Source organism: Furipterus horrens, unplaced genomic scaffold (genome assembly GCF_987537825.1).
Source record: "Furipterus horrens unplaced genomic scaffold, mFurHor1.1.pri manual_scaffold_1, whole genome shotgun sequence".
Taxonomy (NCBI): domain Eukaryota; kingdom Metazoa; phylum Chordata; class Mammalia; order Chiroptera; family Furipteridae; genus Furipterus; species Furipterus horrens.
In genome coordinates, this window is record NW_028327171.1 from 169,482,918 (window position 1) to 169,508,199 (window position 25,282).

The window sequence follows — 25,282 nt, forward strand, 5'->3', positions numbered from 1 at the left end:
CCAGACAACAGGAAGGAGAAGGAGGAGATACGCAGTAGCCTCTCTTTAGGGGAACTTTTCAGAAATCTTGCAGAAATGTCATTTTTACATTCCATAGGCTAGAACTTAAGTCACATGGTCATTCCTAGCAGGAAAGCTGGAAAATATATTCTTTATTTTGCCATATGCTCAGCTAAAAAATTGAGCATGTATAATAAGTTAAACGAATGAATACTGGTGGACAATTAGTTGTTCTTGTCGTCATACTCATTTCATTCTAAAATGAAAGATGGTTGGATACCTTGTAGAGCTAGCTGCCTTAGCAGTCTACTGAAGGGAGCTTTCAAAAACAAAGTCCGGCCAAGTGTCCAAAGAGCTAGACCAGCATTCAAAAGGACTTCTCTAAATATGCAAGGCCAATCTGAGGTGACAGAGGGAAAAATTTGAAGACCAGAATAACAATGCCAGAGTCAAGAAACAACCTAAATAGTTGTACTTTGGGAGGATAAACTCATTTAAGCAGTCCACAAAACAGAGAATTACACAGGACCATTATGTAAGTAATGAGAGTGCCAAGGTGAGATTGGGTAAGAACTTGGCAGAAAGCTCGGTTACCAAATGCATTAGGGAAAGGCAGTCAACCCAGAAGCAAGAAGAAGGGAAAGCAGACTTTCTTCTCCTACTGTTAGACTATGTATGAACTTCAGAGATTTCCCTATTGTACAGATTGTTAAAAAGAAGAGTTGCACTTTACCTTGAATAAAGTTGGCTGAAATGTTTAAAACTTTGATGCAAATACCAGAAGCTAGAAAGACTCTCATTCCAAAGCTGGCAACAAAATTCTGTTTTATATACAGACTGATTCTTAAAGGGAAATGGACCCAAAACAGAATACATTCAGCTATATAAATATAAGAAAGGGTCTATAAATAAAGCAGTAATTTAAAGAACAAGTGGCTCTGTAGGATAATGTAAAGGTTTCCATCCTCTAGGTAGAAATAAATTACTAGTACCCTATCCTAGCTACTGCATATGTGTTTCTTATATTTGGATATAACTAAATGGTGGATAAGGGGTAGGATAACTGCTAATGGCAAGTATTCTGGAAAAAAGGTAGGTATGGTGCCAGGAAACAGGGCCTGAAAGGTAGTGTGAGAAAAGAATTTTCTTGGACGTGGACTCCAAAGAGCCTAACATACTCAAAGGTAATCCTGGTTGGAAAAGAGAAGTTGGCTTCTGGCCTCATGGGAGGACAGGAGCTAGGCCAAAAGGGGACAGTTTCTTAAGACAGCAGTGTTCAAACAGATGTATGTATTACTGAAGGGACCTAAGACTGAACAAGGTAAGTTTTAAGAAAATTAATTTTTGTAGCTTCAACTTCCCTGTTTGCGTTCTTAAAAATGATCTGCCTAGTTTCCTTAGGTCCTCATTCTTTCTTTCATGTTTCAAAAGAAACCCATGTCTCTTACCCAGATCAAATTTTATTACAATGCATTGTCCCAGATTGAAAACACCTCCACGGAACAAAACAAGGAGATAATTTAAGAGTATCTTAAAGCCTCCATTAATCAAGTCACCGTTAAATCTCAGACTTGTGTCTTTTCCTGTGTTATAAATAATTCTGTTAAAGCAAAGCATGGCTTTAAGAATGGTGTTTTGCCCTTCGTTTAGGAACGTTCTCAATTAAGATATATTGTGCAATGTAATGACAGGAACAATAAAAACACTTTCATTTAATAAATACACTGTCCTGACAGAGAACTCCATGAGAACAAAGCAAAGAGGAAATTGGTAAGAAACTTTGAAAAGTTTAATTTACATTTGTTGCAGAGATGATGAGGTGATCAATAAATACTTTAAAACATTAAATACAATGGATACAAATACAATTGTTAGAGATGTGGAAATTAAATAAAACTCAATAAGAAAAAGAAACAACAAAAGTTTTCAACTGTTAAAGATAAATTGTTTTTGTTTTTTAAGTGAATACATCAACATTTTATTGTCACATAAAAAAAAAACAAACAACAACAAAAATAGGAAGCTTAGATCACTTGGCCCTTACTCATCTCCTCCCAGTTCAAAATGCATGCACCTCTTAACAGCCAGCGTTCTCACAGATCTGCAGTTGAGCTCAATGCATTCAAGCCCCAATACAATCTTCTTTGTAGTTTTAGCCTTTTTGCGGAAAATTGGATTAGTCTGCCCATCATAGCCACTCTGCTTCCTATCATAAGGCCGCTTTCCCTGTGCAGAATCCTACCCATCTTGTACTATGTCACTTTGTGGGTTGACGCTTAACACACTTACAGAAACTTTGGCAGGTCAGAAACTTCACAACGTTTACAAGAGCTCTATCAGCATGAAAGGCAAGTTTGTTTTCTAAAATCAGTGATGGTATCAAATCACCATGGAAATTGCGTACTTACAAAATTATGGTATCAATATTGAGAAAAGCCAAAATTTATATATTTTTCAACTTTTTAAATCAAATTTCTTTTGAAGTGCATATGAGTGTAGTAGGTAGAAAGCTCCCAGTACCAAAGATGTCCGTACCTTAATCCCTGAAACCTGTGAATAGGTTATGTTAAATGGCAAGATGGACTTTGCAGATGTACAATAAAAAGATTACAGATCCTAAAATAGGAAGATTACCTGGGTTATTTAGGGGACCCAATCTAATTACATGAGCAGAGAACTTGCTCCCTCTGGAGTCAGAGATTCAGTAGCCACAGCAGCAGCAGTAGCCACAGAGGTTAGAAGCATGGGAGAGACCTGGACTGCCATTACTGGAGTGGGGGCAGCATTGAAAGCATTTCAGTTTCTAGGAGCAAGGGCCAGCCCTGGTTGGCAGCCAGTAAGAAAAGAGGGACCTCAGACCTACAACTGCATTCAGCCAACAATCTGAATGAACCTGGGAGTGAATTTTTCTCCAGAGACTCCAAGAAAGAGAGGCAGCCCTGACAACATATTGATTTTGGCTTTGTAAGACCCTAAGCAGAAGACCCAGCTGAGCCCAGCTGGACTTCTGACCTACAAAAACTGTGAGACAAATTTGTGGTATTTTAAGATGTAAAATAAAGTATGTGGCAATTTGTGATGCAGAGTTCGATAACAGAGCAAAAAATGTTAAGGTGCTTTAGAGAAGAAGCATGTCCCAAGGGTTCAAGGCATCAGCATCTTATAGTTTTCTCTGTGCTATAATTTCCTTGTAACTTGGTCTAGCATCACAAAATGCAAAAATTGATCCTAGAGTTCACCATGGGAACAGCAAAATGAGCATAAAAACAAACTTAAACCTACAAGTTTGAAAACCTCTAACTTATGAGCTGGTAGGACTTCATTACCCTTTCAGGGTTAAAGTATCTTTGTATTTCTATATTAGGAAAATTTTAAATAGTATGACTTCACTACAATCCTCTCCAATAAGAAACAATACACATTTCATGGTTGTCTAAATAAATAAATAAATAAATAAAAATACGAGTAAAATACATAGTGCAGTGCACGGTACTCATACAATATCCATTAAGTTTATTAGATGTTTTACTGCATTTTATTTTGACTTTAAATGTACATTTTCCTAATGCTTAATTAATCCTAATCTTACTACCTTCTTTATTTTTTAATCCTCACCCAAGGATACATTTATTGATTTTAGAGAGAAAAGAAGTGGGAGGAGGGGGAGAGACAAGGAGAGGGAGAGGGGTGAGGTAGAGAGGGAGAGGGACAGGGGTTGGGGTGGGAGGAGAGAGAGAGAGAGAGACATCTATAAGTTGCCCCCTGCATGTGCCCTGACTGGGGATCAAAACCCGCGACCCTTTGGTGCACAGGATAATGCTCCAACCAACTGAGCCACCAGGCCACGGCACTACCATTTTTATTTTAAACCAGAAACTGAGAACTACAAGTGTAGTTTAACTCTTAGAAGATTTTTACATTAATCTCTAACCCAAACATTACTTGGAATGTATAACATTTAGTCCATCCCTGTAATGAAATCAACCCCCTCAGAGGTGAGAAAAATATAGGCCCAGCTTTAATACGGAAAGCAGCAGTTTATTTTTCCCCACTCACAGCAGACATGACAGATGTCCTTCACACATACCACAACTCACATGAGTACACTGAAGTTTTGATGAAATTCCTCAAAGTTGATGGAACACAGAGTATCAGACTTTTCTCAATATTGTACATTAGTATCTGAATAGTGATGTCACCCCAGTATCTCAAAATGTTCTTTAATAAAAACCAGTACCCAGTTTTTATGTTAAATTTCATTTTTAAAATGAGTTTTGATTATTCACAGACCTCTAATCACTAGGTAAAGTAGGGTAAGCAAATTCTTGTTTTGTAGTTTAAAATTACAATAGAACATTAAAAATATACAAAGAAAGCCCTGGCTGCTGTGACTCAGTGTATTGAGCATCAGCCTACGAGCCAAGTGTCACTGGTTCGATTCCCAGTCAGGGCACACAACTCGGTTGCACGTCAGGTCCCCAGTAAGGGGCGCAAGTGAGAGGCAACCACACAGTGATGTTTCTCCCCCTCTCTTTCTCCTTTCCCCTCTCTCTAAAAATAAATAAATAAACAAACAATAAATAAATAATTTAAAAAATATATACAAAGAACTTACAGACTAATGGTTATGAATATGAACTGTACAAATGCAAGTTTTTACTGGTAACAGCACTTTAGATTTAGTAATTGTATGTTATATGAAATAATGTCCAATGCATTATTTTTGCTCAAGGTAGTTGTATAAAATGTACTTATCATTGTTTCTTTTCTTACTAAAAAAAATGGTCTTTTGTAAAAGTAAAAAGAAAATAAATTCATAGCTCTCTAAGTATTACAATAATTCACAGTCATCATCACTATTAAAAGAGTACATAAATAATTTCTCATTATGAAGAAGGCACAAATAAGATAAGGTATGAATTATGTACAATTCTCATTACAACACTGGTAAGCTCACTTTTCTCTCCTCTCAAAGTATGTCAAAATTCAAGTGACAGAGGTATTACTACAGGAATAACCCTCAATTAAACATCCACATTTCAACAATCACTAAAATTCTTCCTTACAAATGATAAAAGACACCAGTGCTTCCCCATACTGATTGAGAACCAATGATATATTAGTTAATAGTTAGTAAAGAATTCAAAAGAATACATAATGGAATACTGTGCAGCAGTAAAAAAGAAGAAATTCTTACCTTTTGCGACAGCATAGATAGAACTGGAGACTATTATGCTAAGTGAAATATACTAGTCAGTGAAAGACAAATACCATTTAATCTCCCTTATAAGGGGAAACTAATGAACAGAACAAACTAACAAGAAAAATAGAACCAGAGGCACACAAACATGACAGCCTGACAGCTGTAAGATGGGAGAGGGGAGGTGGGAAGAGGGAGGTGGGGACTGGATGAAAGAAGGTGAAGAGATCAAAGAACATATATGAATGACCCATGGACATGGACAATGGTGTCGGGATTGACTGTGGGAGTGGGGGGTGGGGTGGGTGGAGGAATCAAAGGGGGAAAATTGGGACAAATGTAATAGCATAAACAACAAAATATTTAAATTTAAAAATAGAATTCAAAAGAACATTAGAAATGTGGTATTTTTATTTAGTCATCTTTTCCACTATGGTGAGGAAGAAATGAAAGGTCTCTCTGAAATGTAAAAGTCATAATATAACAATTCTATCACCTCAAAACATAGACATGCTATATTGCATGAGCTTTAGGTAGACAGAAAAAGCCTGATATGGGGAGAAGGGGTGTATATGGAAAAAAAAGATATGAGATATTCTTTCACATGGATTTATGAAAATTCTAAGGTAGTAAATTCTACCACAAATTATAAATTCCTAGGGAAACCCAACTACATTGTCGGAACTACAAAATAGACAGTTGACGTATTGCCTTCAAGCCACATAACACACGTGCCTGGAGGGGCTGTGAGAGATTATTATTTCTGAATAAACTTTAACAAAAATTACCACCCCACATACTGAGTACTCATTAAAGTTCCTGACACTGTTTTAAGCATTGTATATGTGTTAATTATTTGAATTATCACAATAAGCTAGAAGTTAAATATTATTAAAGATAAGGAAACTGAGGCAGAGAGTAGTTGTATTATTTGCTCAAGGTGATACAGATAAAATGGTAAACCCATGACAATCTGGCTCCTAACAACTATCCTGAAACATTGATTACATACTGTGTGTCAGAAAATCATACTGAGGAAACAATAACTCAATCTGGCTATAAACATGCATACTCTTTATTTCAAGGGTTATCTATATGGAACGTCATTATGAATTTTAATAGCTCATAAATCCATAGTTCAGAAAGTAGGTCTTATATTAAAACAAACTGCCCTAACCAGCATGGTTCAGTTGGTTGGGCATCGATTGGGAGAGTGAAGGGATCCCCCGCCATTCCATTCCTGGTCAGGGCACATGCGTGGGTTATGGGTTTGATCCCTAGTCAGGGTGCATTCCAGAAGCAACTGATCAATGTTCTCTCACATCAATGTTTTTCTCCCTCTTTCTCCTTCCCCTCCCCTCTCTCTAAAGTTACATAAATAAAATCTTAAAAAAAAAAATTAGAAAAAAACTAGCATAAGACATCCAACATGTAAACTATGTAAAACTGCATAAAATTTAAGAATTACTGTTATTAGACTGTCAAAATTTTAGTAATCTTTATGAGAAAGTCAGTGAAGTGACAGGAAATATTAAATATTTAATATCTGTCCCAGCACACAGATTACTCGTAGACAAGCTACAGATTGATATAGTTAACTAAATCAAACTACTAAGTAATGCAACTTATTGCCATTAATAGCTCCTAATTAAATAATCCTTATTTATTAATAAGCACAACTCCAAAGTTGGTGAAATTATGAGAAAGCTAGTGCATTCATATTCTGATGGTGCAAATTTGCTCAAATGTTTGGGGAGGTAAAAAATGGCATTGGTAGAAACATAAATCCTCTGACCTCGTAGTCTCATTTGAGATTAGCATCCTATGGAAACAATTCAAAATAAGTAAAAAGATACACACACAGAGATGCTCAATTCAGTGTTAAAACAGGAAAAACTTAAGACAATTAATTACCTATTGGGCACTTAAAATTGAGGACATTTTGGTAGTCATTTAGTAAATGTCATGTAATCCTTAAATATTATAAAGGTTAAATAACATGGGGGAAAATGCTAATGCTATAAAAGTAAAACAAAACTATTACAATTCTGTAAAACTATAATGTATATAAAAAAATTAGAAGGTAACAAAAATAATGAACACAAATATTTGTTAATAGGTCAAAATTGGAGTTGACTTCTAGTAACACTATTCCAACAAATGTTCCATAAATAAAAGGAAACACACTAGCCCAAACTTCAGAAAAGCTATAAAACTGAAATAGCAAGACTTATGTTAAGTTAGGCAAACTAAAGAACATTTAGGGAACATATTTATAAATTTAAATGTACATGAGGGTAACCATACATACTACCAAAATATCCAAAATGCACTTGGTATTTTGCCAAATGGCTTTTGCAAATTGTTGGGTTGGCCAAAAAGTTCATTTAGTTTTTTCTGTACGATGGCTCTAGTAGCGTTTAGTTGCCTTTAATTTCATTTGAAACAATTTTGTTAGGCTGTATTGTGACAGCTGTGATATCAACATGCATTAAAAAAAAAACTCATCAAAATTGGTGAATTTTTGTGCAGTCATTTTAATAAAGAGGATGGAAGAAATTGCACATTTTCAGCATATTATGCTTTATTATTTCAAGAACGTAAAAACACAACTGAAATGCAACAAAATATTTGTGCAGTGTGTGGAGAAGGTGCTGTGACTGATCGAATGTGCCAAAAATGGTTTGTGAAGTTTCTTGGTACTATTGACATTTTGGCTGAATAATTATTTACTATGAGGCTGTCTTATGCATTGGAAGATGTTTAGCAGGACCCTGGCCTCTAAGCACTAGAAGCCAATAGTGGGAGATAGCTGATATACTCAAAACATCTAAATCAATAAAGTTATTGGTGAATATGAAAAATATGTCTTTTATTTTTATGGAAAAAACTATATGGACTTTTTGACAACCCAAAACTATACATATTGATTTTTATAAGGACCAGCTGAATATCCAAATATTGTTATTCACTGGGTTTTAAAAGAAATTCTATTATTTGCCCAGGGTGATACAAATGGTAAGATACACAAACTTGATCTAATAATTTAATAAACCAGCAGAGAACATATAAATCATTGAAACCCAACTTTCCCAACATACAAAAATTTAGAAAGAAAAAATGGAGATGATTTCTTGAGTTAATGCTAGTTACAGGTAGTCGGAGTTTGGTGCATAGCATAATTCTTTTGGTATTCATATAGCTTCCAATAAAAAGCATCCCTACAAAATATTAAAGAGTTGACATAATAACTATTTCCACTATTATCTTAGTTTAAAAATATAAAACAATTACTCCAAGTAAAAAAGTAAACGCAGAAATTTCTGGAATACATGTTTAACAGATTATAATATAGTGTCCAAAATATGAAATAAACAATCTAATAAGATATATAAAAGAGAACTTCCAAGAAATGCAATCAGATTTACAGAAGACATTATGTACCTTAAAAATATACACAAAAGTCCCTGAAAGCTCCTTCCTTACTGACAATTAAAATACAAACACCTAACTTCTCAATTACCACAATATTATATTTTAAATAATTAAAAACTTAATGGCAGTAGCATCTTCTTAAGGAAGACTAAATAAGTTTTAGGAAAGCAGCACACACACACCACCATAAATTGGAGGATTCTTATAATTACTTTACGAAGACTAGGACTCTTAATTGTGACTCAATTATTGGTGGCTGCAAAGATGCACAAATGGACTTCCGGCCAAGATGGAGACTAGACAGACATGCTGTGTCTCCCTCCACAATTAAGAAGGAATACAACTACCTCAAAACTAGAAACAACCAGAAGTTCCAGAAAATCAAACTACATGGAAGTCCAGCAAACAAAGATATAAAGAAGAAATATTCATCCAGACAGGTAGGAGGGGCAGAGCCAGGGTAGAGAGGATGTGGTGTGGTGGTGGCAGTGGAGGCTGCAGGCCGGCAGAAAGCGCACTCACACATTTTAAAAAGTCAGGAGGGACACCTGGAGAGCATCCCCAGCTCCTCACTGGACCTCGCAGCTCACGGTCCCCCACTGGGAAAAATCCAGCCTCATTGCTTCTGACTGTGCAGACAGTGGGGCTTGCGGTGGAGGCAGAAACTGCCAGTCTCAGCAGAGTTCGCTTGTTTAAAAGGCCCCAATGGTCCTAGAACGTCCTAAGACCCACCCACTCTAGGAACGATGGCCAGGGCAGCAGCTAGAGGGGCACCAGTCTGGTGTGAAAGTGGGAGAGATGCCCGGAAAAGAGGCGAGTGCTAGGCAGATGGCATTGTTCCCTCTCAGGCCCCTCCTCCACATACAGCACCACAATGTGGTGAAACAGGTCGCCCTGTACTGATGAATCCCTAAGGCTCCGCCCCTTACAATGTAACAGGAGTGGGCAACAGCAGACCCTCCATATCACCCTGCCCAGGTAGCTTCAGCTTCACGGGAGAGGACACTCCAGCGTCATTGCAAGATGTCGATTCAACATGGGAGGAGACAGATACCGTGTCACTCCCGAGTCAGACTGCACAGCCATTCTCGGCGGTGCAGAGACTCTTAAGAAGCTACACCATCGTCTCTCGAGACGGACGGCTGCCGACGACGACAGCTCTACCTGGGACACAGAGGCAAACAAATACAGGAACCTGTCAGAATGAGGAGACAGAGAAGTTTGGCTCAAAAGGGGAAATGAATCAAGGTTCCAGTGGGAGAACTAAGCAACGAGGAGATAGCCAACCTAACAGATGAGGAGATAAGACAACCTAACAGACGCAGAATTCAAAACACTGGTGATAAAGATGCTCACAGGCTTGACAGATATGCTTGAGTATGGCAGACGCATAAGAGAAATGAAGGCTATGCTAAGTGAAATGAAGGAAAATCCACACAAAACCAATGAAGTGAAGGAAATCAGGGTTCAAATCAATGGTTTGAAACAGAAGGAAGAAAAAAACAGTCAACCAGTGCAGAATGAGGAAGCAAGAATTGAAAAAAATGAGGAAAACTTCCCAAATTTTGTGAAGGAGATGGACATACAGGTCCCGGAAAGCACAGAGAGTCCCGGGCAAGCTGGACCCAGAGGGGACCACACCAGGACGCATCATGACTGAGATTCCAAAGGTGAAAGATGGGATGCCAAAGGTGAAAGATAAAGACAGGAGTCCTGGGGACAGCAAGAGAGAGGCGGAGAATAGTCTATAGGGGAGTGCGTATAGGACTATCAGCTGATTTCTCAGAGGACACTTTGCAGGAAGGGGCTGGCAGGCAGTATTCAATGTGATGAAAGGCAACCTACAACCAAGATTACGCTATCCAGCAAAGCTATCATTTGGAATGGAAGGGCAGATGAAGTGCTTCCTGGACAAGGTGAAGCTAAAGGAGTTCATCATCACCAAGCCATTATTATATGAAATGTCAAAGGAACTTAAGAAAAAGATCAAAACTATAAACACTAAAATGACAACAAACTCAACAACTATCAACAACTAAATCTAAAAAATAAAAACAAAATCCAATTAAGCAAACCAGAATAGGAACAGAATCATAGGTATGGGGATCATTTGGAGGGTTATCAGCTGGGAGGGGGAGAAATGGGGAAACGGTGCAGGGACTAAGAAGCATAATCGGTTGGTACAAAATAGACAGAAGGATGTTAAGAGTAATACAGGAAAGGGTGAAGCCAAAAAACATATGCACGACCCATGGACATGAACTAAGGGGGATGAGATTGCTGGGAGGAAGTGGGGTACTGTGCAGAGGGGAGCAAAGGGGAAAAGATTGGAACTACTGTAACAGCATAATCAATAAATACACTTTAAAAAAATAAAAGGATGCACAAACGTCCTTAAATCTGTTTCTTGATCTGTAGAAAGGAATCTCTATTTTCTTTAAAACATACTTTTACATCAATGTTCCTGCAATTTTGAAAAAAAGTGTTTACAATGTATTCCTCAAGCCAGTTTAACAATTTTAATTGAGATATAATTGCAACTGTATGTGTCTTTCAGGGCACTTAACCCTGCAGGGTTGACTTTTTAACAAGCTTCTCACCTTCACAGCTTGGGTACAAAAGACCAAGGATACATGGTTAAAGATTATGCCTAGAAAGGTTATTATTGACAATGCCAGTGATTATGAATTTCTTCGAATAGGACAAAATGTGCCCACAGGAATAGTTTTTGTTCCGATTTCAAATATATACACTAAGTTTATGCACTGTTACCGTTTCCATGATTTAAAATTCCTAAGAAATTCTGTCTTTCACATTATAATTTCAGGATTAGTCAACAGGCCTAAAGTCCATCAGGAGTAGTCCCATTTACTCCATCGTATGCACTGTAGTGCTACTCTTGGCTTTCAGTTTTAAGATTCACCATTAAGCGAAGGCAATTTTATACTACCTAAGGGCACACAAATAGTCCCCAGCTCCACCATCCTCTCCCTCCTTCCAGGGGCAGTTCAACCATCGAACACAGAACACACACACGCACACACTCTCTCATGCTTTGGTTCCTAGAGCATCAATAAAAGCACAGGTTATTTCCCAACGGAAGCTCTGCAGTCCACCCAGGAAGGTAAAACATGGGGGAAAATGCAAGAATCAATACGCATCCACATCTCAGCCCCGCCCCACCGGGAAAAAGTGGGGGGTGGCGGGAGTGTGAGGGGGCAGAAAGGGCGGAAAAGGCCAAGACTACCAACTCCCAGGTTCTGCATACCATTTGTTCCATCCTGTTCCACCGCAGCAAGAGACCCCGACCCTATTTTCAGCCGCGCCTCCCTATCTTCATCCCCGCCATCATCACAGACACAGTTCCCGACCACGGAGTCCTGGGGTGAGGAGACCAGAGCCAACCCTCTTCCTGCTCAACCCAAGGACTGAAAGGGGGGGGGGGTGTCTCCCTGATCCCTGAGCAGATCTGACGTGTTGCCCAGGCACCTCTGAACTGACGAGAAAAGATAAATCGGGGGGAGGGGTCTAAGAGGAGCCGTTATTCCTTTTTCTTCTTCGTTAGGAAAGCGCGCGAGCGGGGAGGGGCCGGAACAACGAACGCCAGTTACCTAACGGTCCGGCCCGACCGGTCGGGTTGCTGAAGCCGGCGCTGCGCTGCTGCTGAGGTAGCAGCACAGTCGCAGCCTCCCTGAGGGCTAGGTACCGAGGCAGGAGCGCCCGAGGTGATGGGAAGCGGGGGGTGGGGACTATGGTGAACGACGTCGCCATGTTAGCGCCTTCTTTCCCCGTATGCTACAGTCTCCAGTCCTGCGGCCTTCTCCCCAGCACTACTCACCTTTCTAAGTCACTAATTCATGCTTCTTTCGGTTGCCAGGGAGGCCTGAGTTCAGCCGTGTTTACAAACTACCCTTGGAGGAACGGGCTGAACGGCACTTTAAAGGCCACAGGCTCCCACAGGCTTCCGTCCTCTCTCGCGAGATCGGATTGACAACCCTTCTCCCCGCCCCACTCCCGGCATTCCCCCCTTTTCCCCTCGTGCCCCTCCCGTCCATGCACACACCCCTTGCCTTCTTTCAGGAGAGCCTGCGGGTCAGGTGATTCCTTCAGGTTTAAGAGAAGGGGGCGGGACTTCAGGAAGGCGAGGATGTAGGGGGTGGGAACCAAAGAACACTCAGTACTTGATGATTGGAGAAAGAGCCCGAAGGGCGGGAAGCAGTTCTGGAGGGGGCGGGACCGGGGAGCAAAAGAGGGTCTCGGTTGTACAGGACACGCGGAAACCTATGTGATTGGCAGCCAGCTGAAGGCGGACTGGGTGTGGGGCACTGGAGCAGGTGGATGTTGAGGTCTTATGAAGGGGTTAACGGTATACGAGGAGGAAAAGCTTTGAGTAGCCGGTGAGAGAGCGGATGGGTCCCCCGAGGCCAGCCCCAGGAGCCTGGTATTTCCGTTTCTGTCACTTCCTGGCTCTGGGTAGGACGAAGGGTAAAGTGCAGGGAGGCGCGCTCCTAAACCCTCTTTCGGCTACCCTGAAGCGTGAGAGCGGGGAGCTTCTGTTGGAAACCGAGAGTTGGAAGAGGCAGGGTTTGCCGGAAAAAACCCCCAAGCCCCCGGTATGCTTAAAGCGAGACAGCCAGAAAAGTCAGTTCTGGGAAGAAAAAAAGCCTTTCCTCGGAGTTGGCGTTTGTTCGGAATTCACTAAGGTAAAACAGGGACAGATCCTTCGGCTCCTAAGCATATAGTACAGCGTATGATATTAGCATATAATTATGTAAGTAACTTACCAAAAGGAAATAAAATGCCTTCTACTATAACACCATAATTTAAGAGTGCAAGAACTTGTTTGTAAGAGAGAGCCTTCCATTTTACAGTGTATTCTATTTCATCAATTTTCCTTTACTTAGTAGTTACAGATAATATATATCCATTTTACTAGAAATGATTGCAAACTTTTAAAACATTAACAAATTCTATTTTAGAGAGGGCCGAAGGACACCAAGTTAGAATATGGCATAGAGATGGCACTCTTCCCATACTAACCCACTGCTTAATAGGTCTCTACAATGCCCAAGAAACCTCTGTCAGGCTTTGAAAGTAATTGTTTAAAATAAAGGGGGAAAGGGAGAGAGCATTTGATTAAATTAACACGAGAGATGAAAGAGACTGTACAGGGGTTGGCAGATAGGTTTACATTAGTATCAAAACATAGTTTATTCTTGTATTATGTAGTATTAACTCTTGCCTTCTTTTTATTATTATTTTGTATCCTTATGATGTATCTTTTAAGTAATGGTGGCTGGTAATTACCTACTTTTCCCCACTCCTGTATTTACTTATTTGCCATTGACACAGATAAACTCCTAAAAACACAGAAATGAGTACAGTGCTGACACTATTTCTTTTAATGTTGTTCTATGATTCTCTATACAACTTAGATGTTTTAAGTGTTAAGTGTATGGATGTTATGCACAGCAAGTTGGATCCTGCTGCCCGCTGCCACCCTCTAGGCAAAAGTCCAGAGGCAAAGGTTTAGTGATAAAGGAAAGAAGTCTTTACTCAAAAGCTTCACAATTTTGCAATAACAGCTTTCCACATGAATTAGTCACTTAGGCCTATCAATTTTAAGGCTAAATTTTTTTTAGTTACATCTCTAATATCTGGGTTTTCCTATCATTCCCTCAATTAGTTTTTAGTTATCACATTTCTATGGGGTTAGTTTAGAAACTAAAACAACGTAAGATACAAAAGTTACACAATTTTGGAAGAATGGTAGGCTTCTATCTCAGGGCTCGTCCCCTTTAGATTACCCAATGAATAAACCTGCCACCCTCTGCCAGACCAGCCCGATCCTAGGCTGTGCCCAGAGTTCCTTCCCATCCCCAAATACCGTCTGTTGGGAAATGCAGGCAGCTGCAGCACCGTCATCCAGGCATCCTCAAGAAAGAAGAGCCTGAGAGCCAGAGAGCCAGAGGGAGCCCACCCTCACCTGTTATGAGCCCTTCTTTTATTTCAAATCTTGCCCATAATTCTGTGTGCTCTGGAGGCCTTCAGCTTCTCAGCCATCCTGTTCTAGACTGTTTACTGTTGCCTCAGCAAAATTCTACTGCCCCTTCCTACTTCTCCCCAGTGATCTGAGCAGATCTCTCTGTATCATGGATATTGACGTCAATAAATATGCACTGGCATAAATTGAAAAGTGTGATTAGGGGTCCTATGAAAATTTGCATTTAACTTTTTAAAAAGGCAAGTTTTTTCAGCATCTTGTTTTTCCATTTATTAGTGCTGATTTCTAGTCCATGATAAAATTATGAATGAAGTTTATGGATTAACATAAAATGCACTCAGAAATATTATCTCCAAATCAAAGTGGAACTGAAATTGTTGGAAGATTTTGAGGGATAGTATTTGAGAGTTAATGAACCTGCAAATCAATAATGGTATCTGGCATAAAAGTGAAATTGTAATGGCACTGGACCTTTTAATAGGATTCTGGTCTGTATATATGTATGTGAACCAACTTCGTTGTTGTCGTCGTCGGCAGCCGTCCGTCTCGAGAGACAATGGCGTAGCTTCTTGAGAGTCTATCTGCACCGCCGAGAATGGCTGTGCAGTCCGACTCGGGAGTGACAATCCCTGCCGCACTTGGTACAGGTGAAGGCAGATGGCTGTTGTTGCTGCTGTTGACGCTGCTTCCGCCTCCATCTTTTCTGGACCGCCTCCTTGTTGCGCGCAGCCTCTGCGCGTGACGTACCTTGCCTGACCGCGAGCCTCCAGGCTAGGCGGTCGTCTGCTTGAACTTCCCATGTGTTGAGATTGGTGGAGCATTGTGTCATGTCCTTTTTGCAGATGTCTTTGAACCGCAGTTTTGGGCGCCCTGTCATCCTCCAGCCTTCTGCTAGCTCGCCGTAGAGGAGGTCTTTGGGAATACAGCCTGCATCCATTCTTTTGACATGGCCGAGCCACCTGAGGCGTCTCTCACTAAGAACTGCATGCAAACTGCTCATGTTGGCTCGCTTCAGCACCTCGGTGTTGGGGACCTTATCCTGCCAGGCGACATGCAGGACGCGTCGCAGGCACCTCATGTGGAAGCTGTTGAGTTTCCTTTCTTGCCTTGCGTAGGTGGTCCACGTCTCGCTGCCATAGAGGAGAGTGCTGAGTACGCAGGCTTGGTAGATGCGCAGTCTGGTTTTCTCAGTGAGGCTGGAATTGTTCCACGCTCGCCGGTTCAGTCTGGCCATAACTGTGGCTGCCCTGGCGATTCTCCGATTGACCTCCAAGTCGACTGACAGAGAGCTCGAGATGGTGGACCCGAGGTAAGTGAAATCATTGACAACCTCCAGGGTGTATCCGTCGATGGTGATGCATGGGGGAGTCCCCGTGCCTTGAGCCATAACGTTCGTCTTCGTCAGGCTGATGGCTAGTCTGAACTCCTTGCATGCGTGGGAAAGGCAAGTGACTAGCTGCTGGAGTCCCTCTTCGGAGTGTGATGTCAAGGCTGTGTCATCGGCGAAGAGCATCTCACGGATGAGCACCTCTTTGACTTTGGTCTTGGCTCGTAGACGGGCCAGGTTGTAGAGCTTGCCATCGGATCTGGTGTGAATGAAGACAGCCTCGCTGCAGTCCTTAAAGGCGTATTGGAGGAGCATGGAGAAGAAGATTCCGAACAGCGTAGGCGCGAGGACGCAGCCCTGCTTTACTCCGCTGCTGACTAGGAAGGCCTCAGAGGTTGCGCCGTTGTAGGACACCGTGCTGTGCATGTTGTCGTGAAAGGACATGACCACAGCAAGCAGATGTGGTGGACAGCCAATCTTCCGTAGCAAGCTGAAGAGTCCGCTTCGACTGACCAGATCAAACGCCTTCGTGAGGTCGATAAAGGCGAGGTAGAGTGGTTTATGCTGCTCGTGACACTTCTCCTGCAGCTGGCGTAGGGAGAAGATCATGTCCACTATTGATCGGCCAGCTCTGAAGCCACACTGGGACTCTGGGTAGACGCGGGAAGCAAGGGTCTGCAGGCGGGCAAGAGCGACCCGGGCGAATACTTTGCCGACGACGCGGAGGAGAGAGATGCCCCGGTAGTTGTTGCAGTCGCTGCGGTCTCCTTTGTTCTTGTACATGGTGATAATGTTGGCGTCTCTCATATCCTGGGGGATGTAACCCTCCTTCCAGCAGAGACAGAGTAGATGGTGGAGCGGCTGTAGCAGGACTGGTTTCCCACTCTTTAGGATTTCTGGAGGGATTCCGTCGCTTCCTGGTGCTTTCCCGCAAGCGTGGCGGTCGATGGCTTTGCCGAGCTCTGCCGCAGTAGGTGGGGTGTCTAGCTCCTCCATGACTGGTAGGTCTGGGATGGCGTTAAGAGCAGTGTCTGTTACGGCATTCCTCGTTGCGTACAGCTCAAGGTAGTGCTCGGTCCACCGCCGCATTTGCTGTTCCTGGTCAGTGATGACCTCACCTGTCTTGGACTTAAGGGGGGCGATCTTGGAGGGGATTGGGCCTGTTGCCTTCTTGATACCCTCATACATTCCTCGTGCGTTGCCTATATCGGCGGCTTCCTGGATGCTTCTGCACAGGTTTAGCCAATAGGTGTTGGCACAGTGGCGGGCGGTCTTCTGGACTTTGTTCCTGGCAGCCCGTAGAGCTTGAAGTGTGCGGGGGAGTGGGCGTGGCCTTGTAAGCCAGTAGGGCCTTCCTCTTAGCCTCGATCACGGGTTCCATTTCTTCCCAGTGAGCCTCGTACCAGTCTTACTCTTCTTTTAAAACTATCTAATTTCATTATTTAAGAGACCAGAAAGCCTGGTTATTAACTGTTTACTTCTCAAATTAAAATGAAAGTACCATTTCTATGTAATATCAGTAACATTGAAGTAGAGTTAGTGTAGTGTAACAATTATATCAACAAAACCTCAGCAGCGCAGATCACTGATGATGAACATCATGATGGACAAAATGTGCAACTTGACAAATCACATATTGTTAGGTCTAGAATACATTTATTAATATGGTGCTGCTTCTCCCATCATCCCAAATGTCTAATGTGAGAAAAAAACCTATAAATATGATGGCATTTCAAAAGAAATTTGCATCAGAGTCCATTTTTTAAACAATTATTTTTCATTCTAACAAAAATTTTAAATTCTTTTCTCCTGTTTTGATTCATTTTATGTTGGCAGTAGGCTTGGTTTTAAATTTCCCCTCATCCCTACTTCTCCAGTCTATTGCCAAGTAGTTTCCTATATAATGTACTAGAGGGACACGTTATTATTTTTAAATGAAGTCCTTCAGGAGTCCTCTTACGCAAGAGAAGAGTCATTTAATAATACAAATAGTACTCTGATCTGTTGTGAGAATGCAGTTTTAGCTAATTTTCTAAAAAGGTGGTATAAAGTGAGATAAGATGGGGAGCAAACAAGTGGAAATGTGCAAATCTGTTCTATGCATGTTGCATCTTGGCAGTTAGCAAAGGGTCTCACTTTATTTGTGTATTTCTAGTTCTACAGCAGTTCATTGACTATAGCTTTTCTACAAATGGAGAAAACATTCATTGTAAACAAAATGAATGTAATTTCAGCTCTGATTCTGTGAACTTGTCTTTTCTTTATTCATATCCTCATAAAATGCTTTTCAATTTTTTTCTGACTTCATTCCTCAATATCCCCCAACAGCCTCAAGGTTCCCTACAATCTTCTCTTTACAAATGCAGGAAATATCTGTGGACCTTTTCTTTGCCTGTCTTATCGTTTTCATACACGCATCTACCCAACTTAATCCTAGGAAAATTAGTGAGGATCTGGTAAATCTCCTTTAAGAACTCAGCATGACTTCTGAATAAAACGGGGCATCCTTTAGATACCAGAAGAAGCTATTTGAAGAAAACTTTTTTCTATTGCTAAAGTGCCCATTACTAAATACCACAAGAAACAAAAGGTGACCTCTCAGTACTCTCAAAACCTACCAAATGCCGCACAATGTGGTATTTTCTGCTTTGGTTAGAAGTATTAGGTAGTTGTTAATCCATTTGCTGTTACTGCTCATAAGAATTCTACTGAAGAGAGAGGGAGAGATATTTTATTTATAAAACACAGTTTCTGTTCGTAGCTCAACAAAACATAACATACTCCAGGGCATCTTTTATATCTGTCTTGGACTCAGGGAAAGAGCCTCTGCATTTATACTGGTATCCTTAAGATACAACTCAGTACAGTGCATTAGCTGGGATTTTGCTAGTGAGATCAGGGGTGTGTGTTATAAAAGCAGTGGAAGAAGCGAGGCACAATTATCCACCTACCTGATATCGGAGAGGTGAGATGAGGACAGCATGGTCGTAGACATTGTAATTGATTTATTCTGGTAGCTTCTAATGCTGTGCTGAAATGACCTATGTTATAATTACCTCTCAGTGCCTGTTCTCACTATGGAAATTTCCATTCAGAGCATTTCAAGTGCACCTGTCCACCTCCCACCCCCCAACCTGTGGTTTTTCAAAATAATTTATTATTTACTGTATATGGCTTTGTGGGGAAAAAATTAGAGAGCTGTATTTATCTTCAAGTCATAGCAATTATAGTTTAGGTCAGCCTCAGTGAGACCAGTCCAGAGAGGGAGAATGGAATTACAGGCTCTATTTTCATCTTGTATATTAATGCCTCCTCCAATCTCTGTTTCATCCCACTCACTACAAAGACTTGTCATTATTATATTATGCTTTCCACACACTATTAAGTTACCAATAAAAAGAGATAGAACCACTCCTAGGGTAAAAAATTTTGTCTGGCATTCCAGTGTCTACCCTTCATGGCTAGCCTATTTGTTAGATTGAGGCCCACATAATTCTAAAGCCATGAATTCCTATGCAAAGAACCAAGGAGGGTCTGGTCATATGGACCCTCCTGGGCTCTTAGACTAATACCTTGCTCTTTCCAGTTATCTTCTTACCTTGGACACAGCCTTTTAGGTTAACTGTTAATCAAATGCTCTGTCTCTAGCTCATTACTTATAAAGCCAAGATTTATTGAGTATAAACATCAGACACTGTTCCTGGTGCTCAGGCTACAATTATAAAACATGGCAAAGTCTGTTAAGGAGACTCTCATAGGGGAGGAGAGACATAATACATATATGTAAACAATAAAAATTTAAAATAGTGGTAGTAAGTGCTATGGGAAAATACAGCAGAGGTGTGATAACATGCAGTTTAAACTTCTTTATACAACTTTAGAGGACTTGAGAGCTACAGACACTTTAGGTATTTCTAGAGAGGTAGATAAATGCTTTGACCTGTCCTTTAGCTACAAGTATTATATTAAGGAAATAATAGTGAGCTGTCCACTGCTGAAAGACTCAACCAACCTTTATCTTCTTGAGGAAGCAAACCCTGGGAGTCTCCTGTAAGAGGAGCAGACCCTGGAGTCCCCATGGCTGGGAAGTGCTGACTAAAAGATGTTGAATGGCAGCCAACAACCATGGGTCCCCTTAGGAATCTGCCAAAATCAATTTAGGATGTTAGTTCATGCTAATAGGTGGAACAATCAAAAGCCATAGGATTTACAAGTCCTTGTTGATCTTAGGTCATTGCCTCTTTCTAATATTTAAGCTCCCTTAAGAAAGGAGCTCTGAGGTACCAAGTAGAATTCTAAGAGGAGTTGGATTACTAGCATCAGTCAGGAGAAAGAAGCATAGATTGTGACCAGGAGCCTGGGCCAATTTTTAGATTATAAGCAGTTTTATAACTGAAGGGATGTGACCTAAGGAAAAAGAAGATACAGGCATACCTGGGAGATATTGTGGGTTCAGTTCGAGACACTAATAAAGCAAGTATCTCAATAAAGTGAGTTGTAATCTTTTTTGCTTGTGGAGGGTCTTGCTTTCACTTTGTAAAATGCCACACCTGTAAAGTGCAATAAAGTTCAATAAAAAGAGGCATGCCCATAAAATAGCTGCACCCTTGTATCTGCTTCAGCATTTGATCTTTTGCAATACATTGCACTGGGTGAAGAATACGATGAAAATCTAGCTTTGTAAGTGGAAAAGGAACTCCTGAAGGCTCTGAAAGCCACAGAAATCCTCAGGCCACACTTTAAAGAATCACAGAATTAGCAGTACATTCCAATAGGAAGGGAGAGGGGGATCTTCAAATGAATGGACAGCTTTTTGAAAGGTAAAGTCTGAGTCATAGCATGTTGGAAATTGCAGTATTCTCATACAGTGCTTCTCGGAGTTTAATGTATATACAAATCACCTGAGAGCTTTGTTAAAAATTCATATTGATTCAGAAGTTCTGAGGTAAGATTCTAGAACCTGTAGTTCTGACAAGCTCCCAGGTGATGTCAATGCTGCTGACCCATGAACCTCACTTTTGAGTAGCAATGCTCTGGTATTTCATGCTATACACATCACCAGAAAGCCTAGAAATGTATGCACAACTGTTTGTGTGTGTTGGGGGCAGTGGGACGAGGGGAAGAGAGTCAGGGTGGGGGAGAGAGTAGGATAGGGATGGGCAGAGGGAAAAGTATAATAAACTCATGTGGTTAAAAAAAAAAAAGCTATAAGATTTTCTTATAAATCCTGTAAGTTTTGGCCACCACTTATTTACTATCTTTACATCAAAGCAAGCTAAAGCATAATGTTGCTACTGACAGAGACAGAATCCAACTGCTATGTTTGTTGAAGCAGAGGAGGATGGCATTAGATCTGAAAAAATGTTGCCTCTAATGAAGAATTAGGCAAGTTATAAATGGACTGTGTTTGGGACTTAAGTCCATAATGTTAACAGTGGAGGTATACCATTAAGTTACTAAATTAATATATGCTGAGCATGTAGAAAATTCAACTCATTTGTTATTTCATGTTTAGAAATCACATTTTAAAAGGCTTTGCAGAGGATAGTACCACAACAATACAAACTTTTCCTCTCCTAAACACATATCACCCAAATCAAACTATATTGGCTAAAATTGCTTAATAGAATTTAAAACTTACAGCAGAAGCATGAGTGGTTCTCAAATATTACGTTCCATGTCTACAATTCCTCTTTATACTTAACTTCAATGACATTTATTTCTACCCAACATTAGCCACTCTTCAACTTGACCACAAATTGTAGGCTCACTACAAATTCATGTTATCTACCTGGAGCTGGGCCCTTACTGCTGCTCTGCACTTTTATTAACATCCTCATACCATAAATCGTAACTTTACTCTTTTCAAGCCCCCCCAAGTCTCTTCATAAATTATACTTCAATTTTGTATTTAAAATTCTGTAACAAAATAATTCCCCCCAAATCAGCTTTTCCTTGTCATCCCTAACATATCGTCGTCGGCAGCCGTCCGTCTCGAGAGACGATGGTGTAGCTTCTTAAGAGTCTATCTGCACCGCCGAGAATGGCTGTGCAGTCCGACTCGGGAGTGACACGGTATCTGCCTCCTCCCGTGTTGAATCGACATCTTGCGATGACGCTGGAGTGTCCTCTCCAGTGAAGCTGAAGCTACAGAGCCTGGGCAGGGTGATATGGAGGGTCTGCTGTTGCCCATGCAGCAGAACCCCCCTCTCTTCGCAGCCGAAGGATCCAAGGGAAAGACGGAGTCAATACAGCTTGGCTTCAGGTGCGCCACAGGAGTTGCCGGTGTTGACAACGTCAAACCGCCTTAGGGACTCCGGCTCCGGATTTTCTGTCGGGGTTTACTCCCTTAGCCTTTCCCCTGAAGAGGTATGCCGCAAGGCAGCGGAGGTTTTTTGGAGTCAGAGTTTTCCTTCCCTAACATAATCATACTAAAAATCAAAGCATGGACTTTGTAATCAAGGAAGATCTAAATCTGGACCCTGACATTGCCACTTAATGGCTATGTGATTTGGGGAATTGTTTAACCCCTCTGAGCCTATTTTTCTCTACATCTTGAAAAGTAATCCCACTTTTGCAGGGTTGTCATCAGGGTTAAATGATTTATTTCATGTACACACCCTCTCCTTCCCTAATTCCCAAGATGTAGACTCTATTAAAAACAAAGAACAACAAAACCCTCGTTGCCATCATTCTAGACTAGGCCCTCATTACCTCTCAGCAAGCTTGTGCAGCAACCAGATTGTTACTGGCCCTATTACATCTTACACACTGGTCTTATTAACTTTCCCAAACACAGCTCTAAACCTTCAAAGGCTGGCTGTAGTCACCTGAATAAAATCCACTCTTTAAATCTGCCAGTTTACATGATTTGACCCCCAACTTCCTTTGCAGCCTCAACTCACACTATTTCCCTCCCATACCCAGGCAGCTTTTTCCCACGTACCTTTCCTGATGCTACCCATTAGCCAAGATACCCTTTTCTTGCCAGTTCCTTAATGTTTATCTTAATTTGTAGACAGATAACTTTTCTTCATGTTGATTCCATCACCAGGCATTCTTTCTACCCACCATGAACGTCTTATTACTTACTGCCACTCTTCTGGAACTTATTATTCTACTTTGAGTTTATTTTCATACATATCTAGTGTTTGAGGCTAGATGGCAAGTTTCTCTTTAGTGCAAACATACATTTCATACTCAAACCTGTATTTTGAATTAATTCCAAAGGCAATTCTGTACTGAAGAAACAACTTAATACCAAATAAAAAGTATGCCTGGAAAACAAATGCCTGTGGGAACAATGTTCTGAATATAGTTGAACTGGCACTCTTACCACTCTCAGGTGCTCTTACCTATTGGACTTTTTAAACCAAACTCTTATCAACATGAATTCATTTGGTGTTTGATGTGAACATCTTACTGGACTCTGCTCAGAAACGAAGAAGCTGGTGAAGAGCACATACCAATATTACTTGTTTGTAAGGCTCATGAACTAAGGGAGGTGGTACTTTCTGTAAAAATGGTGCACAGTAAACATCTGCTCTCAGAGTAGATGTATAACAGTGAGGTCCTTTCAGTATCAGAAACTTGTTACTAGAAATTAAAATGTAGTAGAGGGATATACTCCCAGATGTTGATCCTTTTGCCTTCTAGGAGAAATAGGCTGTGGTTATATTTGTTATACTTTCTAAAGACTTTTTTTTTTCTCAGTAACATGGAGGTCATGCAGCCACAGCCCAGGTATTTCTTTCCATTTCAAATTTCCTCAGTTAGGTGTATCTCTTGCATGAAACTTGTTCCAAAATAAATGTTTCAGGACTCTTCAACAAACCACTAAACCAGCACTAAGAACAGTTTTTGTTTTTAAACACGAGTTGATTTTATTTAAACAAACTTGGAACAGAGGACTAGTTCATCTATGTATTTCCCTAGGATTTAAAAAACTTGGTATGATTTATACTATGTACTTTGTGTTAATAGTAAATAGTAGTACTTTAATTGTAGTAATATATATTTACCATTTTCTACTATCCCAATTCAGTGGAATTTAGTACTTTCACAATATTGTGCAACCATCACCATGTAGTTCCAGAATGTCTTTATTATCCATAAAAGGAGCCCCCAGACCCATTAAGCAGTCATTCCCTATTCTTCCCATCTCCCCAGCCCCTGGTAATCCCGTCCCTATGGATTTGCCTATTCTAGATATTTCATATAAATAAAATCATATAGTATGCAGCCTTTTGTGCCATTTTTTTCATTTACCATGTTTTCAAGGTTCATTGGCATTGTAGCATGGTATCAGTACCCCATCATTTTTATGACTGAATATTCCATTATACGGATACATTTTGTCCACCCATTGATCAGTTGATGAATAACTGTTTCTACCTTTTACCTATTGTGAATAGTGCTATGAAAATTCATTTCTGTTTGAACACTTACTTTTAAATCTTTTGGGTATATACTAAGGTGTAGAATTGCTGGGTCATGTAGTATAGTACTTTTAAGTTACCTCGCGGAGTTCAAATACCGGGTAGTACTGTTTCAACAGAGAAGGCTGGCTCCAGGATGTTACAGACTAGATCAGCGGTTCTCAATCTGTGGGTCATGACCCCTTTGGGGGCTGAACAACCCTTTCACAGGGGTTGCCTAAGACCATCAGAAAACACATATATAATTATTGTTTTTGTGATTAATCACTATGCTTTAATTATGTTCTATTTGTAACATTGAAAATATATCCTGCATATCAGATATTTACATTACGATTCATAACAGTAGCAAAATTAGTTATGAAGTAGCAACGAAAATAATTTTATGGTTGGGGGGGTCACACAACATGAGGAACTGTATCAAAGGGTCATGGCATTAGGAAGGTTGAGAACCACTGGACTAGATGATTAATCAACCAAAAAGCGGTTAGTAGTTCTACCTTTTTGTGGCTTCATTTTACTTTATAGACAGTGAGGACACATATAAGTTAGTGATTCTCTAAGGAAACATTTTTAAAAATTTAGACGGCTGAGTCTCATGGCCAAAGATCCAATTCAGTAGGTCCAGAACCTAGGGATTTGTATTTTAAAGACATCCTAGGTGATTTTGATGGAGGTGGTCTTCCCATGCTGAGAAACTCTGGTAACTGATGACTCCTTGAAATCACACCAGGCAGAAGGCATTATAGGAGTAAAGTGTAGTTTCCTAATTGTCACGCTAACATTCACGGAAACCCGGAAATTGAGACGACAAATGATATAGTGGTACAATATATTTGCTAGGGGAAAAACTCAAGTCTTTCTGTGGTTGCACTACT

General features: G+C 40.6%; 1 protein-coding gene across 2 annotated transcripts in view; it reads right to left on the minus strand.

Annotated features, from left to right (window-relative positions):
* The window catches only part of ATF2 (activating transcription factor 2), a 75,884-nt gene extending 63,273 nt beyond the window's left edge, over positions 1-12,611 (minus strand). For both annotated transcript variants that reach the window (XM_090280842.1, XM_090280835.1), the window contains exon 1: positions 12,474-12,611. The gene's annotated coding sequence lies outside the window, so the exon portion shown is untranslated. The remainder of the gene's footprint in view (positions 1-12,473) is intronic.
* Positions 12,612-25,282: the final 12,671 nt, after the last annotated feature.